Source organism: Centruroides vittatus, unplaced genomic scaffold, assembly GCF_030686945.1.
Source record: "Centruroides vittatus isolate TY-2023 unplaced genomic scaffold, ASM3068694v2 contig_943, whole genome shotgun sequence".
Taxonomy (NCBI): Eukaryota; Metazoa; Arthropoda; class Arachnida; order Scorpiones; family Buthidae; genus Centruroides; species Centruroides vittatus.
The window spans coordinates 2,323,459-2,331,196 of NW_027122626.1; positions in this window are offsets into that span (position 1 = coordinate 2,323,459).

A 7,738-nucleotide genomic window follows, 5' to 3' on the forward strand; every position below is an offset into this window, starting at 1 on the left:
GATTCCGGGTCCCCCAAAGTAGTAGATTTATTCCTTAAACACTTCCCCGTCCTGTCTCAATTATTCCAAAATTTGAATGAAATTGCAATAATGAAAATAAATTAAAAATTGGTTTTGAAATTGTAATTAATTCTTATGTTTAGATTAATAAAATATCAATATTTAAAAAAAGTTATGACTGACATTATAGTAATTTATCAATTGAATTATCAGTCAGAAATATGCTTATATAGCAATTCAAGTGCTTACCTCGTATCTTTGTCAACATTTATTGTGTAAACTCAACGAATATTATAGTTTCCTCTGTTTAATCTGAGATTGCTTGATATTTGTATTTTCCATTGAAACTAATACGTTAAATTTTGTTTCGTTTAACTACATTAATAACTCTTAAGCAATATGTACGTTTAGAATAAGGAGACAAGTTTGTTTCCACTATCGGGACAAAATTAGATCACAGAAATTTCCTAATTAATTATATAGCTAAACGCAAATAATTATTGTCCAAAATTCTCTCAGAGATGAAGAAATTAGAAACTTTTTTCATTAGAACTTCTCAGAGATCAAGAGAGGCGACTTTTTGATGTCTCTGTATATTAAAAATTATAGTTTTAAATAATAAAATATGACAAAAATATATATTTCTTCTTAATATAAAAGAAATTCAATAAAATAAGTAATTGTAACAAATATTTTCTAAGTTCCTTTGAACCTTTTTGAGGGCCGTGATAACAATACCCGGATGACCAAGGCAACTTAGACCCGTAACTCTGGGGGACCCGAGATCGAATCCTGAACGAGCAACTATTCTAAAATTTTTATGGGCAATCTGTTCAGAATACGTTGGGCCCCGTTACTTACCATTCTGTTGCTCTAGTTGTGGAGTTGAGCAAAATCATTATGGTTATGGAAAGATCTCATTACCCACAAAATGGGAAAAAAAATTTAAAGTTTTCCCATTCTGTGGACAACGAGAATTTAAAATTTTTCCCAGTTTTTCATAAAGCCTGCTCTTTATTATACAAACAAAGAATCTCTAAACGACTACAAAAAAACAATAAGTAATTTTTTCATTAAAACGAAATCTTAATTTAGGTTTACTACTTACATATAAAAAATTTGTCAGGGTTGATTATCTCAATCTATTAACTTAATATAGTTAAATTTTATATTTTATTCAAATAAAAATAAAGGTGTTAAGTAAACTTTTATCGTTAGAATTTAGAATTTTAAACGGAAGCAAAAATTCATTCTATTGCATTAATGTTCCTTTTTATCTACATTTACTAATTACACGCACCTGCCAATGAATAAATAATTACCTTATATTAAAAATAGTTCATCGAGAATATATTAATTACAACTTTTCTATTCTGGTATTATTTTTACTTACCTGAATTACTGGATGCTTCAAAATTAATTCTCTTATTTACTCACTCAGTAAGGATGAAATTCAAACAAAATTTTGAAAGCGTATTTATTAAAGAAAATCTCACAGAGAAAAATTAATTCCGAAAATTATCATTAGGGAAAATGTGTCCTGAATAGAAAGATGAGCTCTATCCAAATAATAGAATTGAACAGCCTTTAAAGAACGATTTTTAATTATTTCCTAGAATGTGGATTTACAGCCGGATGGCCGAGTAGTTAAGGTGACAGCCTATCTCCCCGGAGGACCCGAAATCAAATCCATAAAGGTCGAAAAACCCAAGGAATTTCTCTGGGACGGAACGTCCAGATATATTGGGCCTCGTCCCTCACCACTTGATTGCTCCATTGTAAACTTGACCGAATCCTAAAGGCTTACTAAACAGGTTTTCTTAGTGTCCACAAGACGAAGAGTTAAAATTTAAAAAGCATGTGGATTCGTTCATCTATCCGCATACATAAATTATCTTCAATCTACAGTATTTTACTTTTAAAAAGGAAAATCAACATTATTAAAATAATTTTAAAATGGTTAAGTAATTATATGTAATTTTGACACAAATGAAAAAGGACAGGTAAAACATTGTGAGATTAATTTAGTGTAGAAACTTTAATTGCTGGATCCGAAACAGCGTGGATATTTCTTAGCACTTTTATTGTTGCACTATTCTAACTTGACAGAGCTGATTAGGCTGTCTAATTCATGTAAGATATTGTTCTTTCAAGATTGACAATGCATTGAACAGTAGAATGCAACATACTAGAAAAGATGTTTAGTACGTCACTTTGATTTATTATACAGTATATTTTCGACTATTTGCAATACATGGGGAGAATGTCATCCCGACTAATCCTGTACTGGTATTTAAATCCTATACTCGGTAAACAGTTAGTGTTGAAAGAAAGACGAAGAGAACAGCGTTTTCGAACTTCACGCAGCTACAGGTAATAAGCTGAATACTTCAGCACGTATCATTCCCTTCTGCAGGCCAATAGCCTTCAAATCTAATGAGTCATAAAACTATTTGTGAAGTCTTAATGGCTCATCCATCGGCATTTTTGATATTCGGGTTAATCCGATCTTCGATAAACGAGTTTGCTGAAATTTCTTGTCGATCAATTAGATCTCGAAGACGGTGATATTTGAAATAATTTTCATAATTACGAAAAGCATTTCTTACTAAGAAATTTTTATTTATTATTTACAATTATTTATAATTATAAAGTTTTAAAAAGATACATAATTATTAATTCATAGGACAATATGAGAGACCCTTAACAGTAGGGACCTGTGGCCATTTCGATATCTCTAATGTCGCCATATGTACAGTAAGTACTGTACGTACAAATTTTTCAAACAGTAGAATAACTCCTCCCATGGGACTCCCATAAATTACGTAAGGCAGATATGGATGTGTAGCAGTGTGACGAGATAAAAAAAAAAAACCACTACACAACCACTACTATATTGCTATATACTGCTACATGCTTCTCATAAATTTCTATACTCGTTTCTAAATGGTTATCACGTATTTTATAGGTCATGTCGCCTATAAATCGTACACGCACTTGCCAATGAATTAATATTAGTTCAATATTTTATTAAACCATCTTTAGCCCGAATTACATCACATGCGATTTAGCGTGAATTCTAAAAGCTGCTGGAGTGCATTTAAGTCAAGAGAATACCATACATTGGACAAAGCGATCTTAAGGTCCCGTGAAGTTGATGGCAGAGGAGATTGCTGTTGGATGTGTCTTTCCAACACGTTCCAATCGCTTTTCATGGGGTTTAGATCTGGACTTTGTGATAGCCAGGGTTGAAGTCGAAATTCTTTCATGCTCAGTAAACCGCTCTTGGACAATTCCTGGGCGCAAATAGTAGCATTATCATCTATGAAAGACCTGTCACATGCGGGGAAAAATGCAACGTTGCAGAATGGACTTTAAGCAACAATGTTCAAGTAATCCGTGGATAACATCTGACCTTCCAAAAACACCAGATATCAGTATCAAATCAGAAAAAAACTCCACACCATAATACCACATCACAACCTTGAACTGTGATAACAAAGCAAATTTGGTTCGTGTCTTCATGGGGTCGTGCCACAATCCTGCCGTCGGTACAAAACAAAATGTAGCATGATTCGTCCGATCACATCACTTTATTCTAATCATCGGATGTCCAGTTACGCTGTTCCTAGAACCACTGTAGGCGAACTTTCCGGTTCTTCGCAGAAATGAGAGGTTTCATCAGAAGCATCCGACTTGCAAAAAAGGATTTTCTACAATTCCCTGCGCATTATTTGGATCGAGATCGATTGGGATGAGCCTACATTAAAGTAAGTTGTTCCTTCAGTTTTTGTACAGTAGACTATCTTTTCTGCGGTATAAGCAGTTTGAGATAGCGCGATCACGAACTTAATTGATTGCTTTCGATCCACATTTACACCTTTTAGACAAGGAGTTTGGGTTCTGTTTCCAACTGTTAATGACTTTGGATATTTTACCTTTCGAGAAGTCAATGAGTTGTTCTGTTCTGGCAAACGTGGCGCCACTCCTGCTAAACAGGCTCCCGAAATAAGACCTTTTTTCAAACGGAAACATGTCTGTCGTTTTATCCATTTTGCTCACTTCTCTCGGAATACGCACCGATAACGTTCTTCTATCAGTGGTGTGATCACGTGTAACTCGCACGACCCACGTAAATATTATGTACATTTGTGTAAATGTTCATGGGTTTCTAATTCATTGGCCAGTGTGTGTGTATTTTGTAAATTATCACTATTAAGAAATACGAATATTGTCATACTATTGCGCTCTCTAGCTTGGTTCTCGGAAAATACAATATGATGGTAATTTAAAAATATATTCTCTATTTTTTTAAAACTCTTCCTGCCCTTTGGGCACTAAGAGAGCCTCTTTTACCAAGCTTATTATGTGTTCGGCCAAGTCCAAAATGGAGTGGCCGGGTGGTGAAAGACGGGACTAACATATCCAAACAGACCACTCCCTGAAAAATTCCTGGGGATTTTTCGATCCGTCCGGATTCGATCTCAGATCCCCCAGAGTGGTAGGCTTACACCTCGACCACTTGGTCATTTGGCCTATATATTCTCTATTAAGTCATACCACGTATACCCGTAATTTCACGAACAAATCTTCAAATCTGGCAACGTGCGGATGACTTTAGTTTCTAGTAAACTGTAACTAGCAACGAGTAGAATATACTACATAAAGTGACTGTGGCGGCGCCATGTTTAAAGAAAATTGATTACACGTTCGCCATTTTCCTTTTAGTTAAGGGAGTGTGCCATATGTGTTGTGTAAAGGCAACGAGTTGAAATATTCTAATTCGTTATGTAAAAGTGTTACAAATGAAAGGAAGAGTTTTAAATACTGATGTTGTTTGTTAAATACGTAAGGATTAAGTTACCGGTAGCTTTTTTCTCAAGTCATCACGTTGTAACAAAAGAGGGTTCTATATGCACAAAATGTAATTTTTCAGGAGACAATCTCAAAGTTTGTTGCCATATGTGGACAAAAGTATACGCGGCAAATGAATAATTCTTTTACATAAAGTTGCAGCTCGTGTACATATTCAGTGACATAGTTTTAACGTCCTTGCCCTTGATAGTTTCGCAGGAAAAGCATAGCAATTTTGCAGAGTACCTTTTTCGCATCTGGGATGATGAGTTGGAGTAAGCTTTAACATGCATATAGAACCTTATCCTATAAGGTTTATATTAACTAAACTAAACATAACAGGGACTTTCTTTCCATTAACGAAGTTTATTATCTAAGCATTTATAAATAAAGTGTGTTTTATAATCTTTACATAGGATTTCTCATAGTTGAAGTTGTGTAGGATATTTATTATCACAAAACCGTTTACATTGCAATTAAGTAGCATCATCATCATCACTGTTTATTATATTTTTAAGGCAGTTTTGTAGCAATATCAGCCTCTGGCATCAACTTGAATATGGATTTGATATCAATCTTCTTAGCTTCGGCAACGGTTCTCTCCGATGGAAATCTTTTTTACTGTAGGAAATACCTAAGAATTGCTCCTTATTGTCGTTGGGTGCATCCGAATGTCGACAGTAGTAAAGGATACATTTTTCTGTTTATCAGTTTTTGTTCTTTATAAGCAGCCTTTGAAAAACTGAATTGTTACTTTTTCAAAGGTGTGAAGGGCTGCCATTTTTGGGGTAATCTTTTTCACTTTTGTGTATTTACTTGTTTCCTCTATTTTCATGAAAATGAGTTATTCAAATGAAGAAGCATTTGTAGACATGTTGATGACTTCAGCTGCATGTCTTAAGATTATTCACAGGCTGCAAATCTTTACGCCATACTTTATGGGGACGAATGAAGGAAATGGTTTACTTTCAGTGTCTTTCTATTTACAACATGAAAAGCAGAAATTCGGAACGTTTTCGTAAGATTAGTAAATGTTAATTACAAAATGTTAAAAGAAAATGCCTGCATACGCCAAGAGGGTAGACATTCTCAGCATCCAATTTAAATAAATTATGAAATATACTTCATTACTATCATTTTTCTGACATGTAAAGCTTTTTGATATTTAAACTGATAAAGTTAGTTCTCAACATACACTTTCGGAAAAGAGAAAAATCAATTTTTAGTAGAAACTGACTTATATCTTAAAATCAGTTAGGTTTAAGAAAATGTGACCTATTACAAAAGGTGTTTATTTTGTCGCGTACAATTTATATGATGTCTCAAAAGCACCACTTATAATTAAAAATACCCTATTTGTTGTATTTCAAGAACCGCTGATTTTTAAGGTGACCAAAATTTTCCTTCTCCTCTACAAACTTGGTATTTTATCCCATCTTCCTATCTCTAACGGTTTTCGAAGGAAAAAAAAATACTACTGGATGCTACCAGTATTTCACCCTGTATTTATAAATTGCACTTCCATGTAGCTGTCAAATTCGAAATCATTTCCCTTTACCTGAATCGCCAAAAATTTAGTTCCTATTGGTTACTGTCAATATACTGTTTCAAGTACATTATAAAACCACTAAAACTAACATTTTACAAAAATGAAGTAAAAATACGACAAACACCATTTTCCGTATCATATGGGGAGAAGAGAATTTTACTTCTGTCCATAGATCATTTCGTTTCTGGCTTCTATATGACTTTATCGAATTTTAAAAATGTCTGATTCAAGTTATTTTAAGTTATGATTTCTATGATTAGAATATAATGTTGATTAGGTTTGATCAATGTTGATTTTCATTAAATAACTTAGAAAATTCTATTAGGTCGTTGTAAATAAAATGGCCGACTTTTACTTTCGACTGAATTGTCTCCACCAACATTAATACACTTTTCCCAACGCTACAAAAATGCATTAACGCCAATTTAATATAAATCACAACAATGAGAAGCCAAAAAGCCATTAGAGATATTTTGGTACTTTTTCGTTAACTGGGAGCCAGTCATTTTTACTGCCATTTTTAGCGAAATCGATATTTCGTGATTCACACGTTTAATATTACAATAAATATGTTTTTATACACGTTTGCACACATGTTTATAAGGTTTATCTGTAAAAAATGTGAAATTAAACATCGTTTTTTCTAAAACTGGATTGAAAATTGAATGGCGCCCAGTTAACAAAAAAGTACCGATATTTTTTATTGCGTCCTCTTCCTTGAAGACTTTCCTTACCAAAAAACAGTCCAAGTGTATTTATTTTAAAAAACTGATAGTCTGTTGGGAAAAAGTCTGGAGAATAAGGTGGATAGGGAAAAATTTCATTTTTGCGACGAATAATTAAAGAACTGCAACCTCCAAATGATGCTCATCTCTCCGAGTTCGTGGGGTACCCATTTGTCGAGCATCTTGACTTTTCCTAACATGTTTATATGTTGAGAAATGGTTGAATAATGTCCATACAAATCACGACTTTCCGCGATTTCCCGGACAGTCATATGATGTTCTGATTCGACGACCATCTTCAATTCTGATATTCATCCATCTTCAATTCTTGTATTACCGGGATGAAATCTTTTGAACCAATGCCTGTTGACCTGCTCACTATAGAACCTTCACCAAAAGTTTTATTGGTATTTCGGGTTGCTTCGGCTGAATTATGTTCCTGCTTACATTCCTAAAAGAAAATTATTCAATTTCCTTTTTTTCCATGCCGTCGGAAAAAGTACTCTTTAAACATGTGTAACTCACAATATAAATGAAATTACATTTTCAATTCACATATTGTGCGCGCTCTTCCACAAACACACATTGCAAACACACAGCACTGTTCACA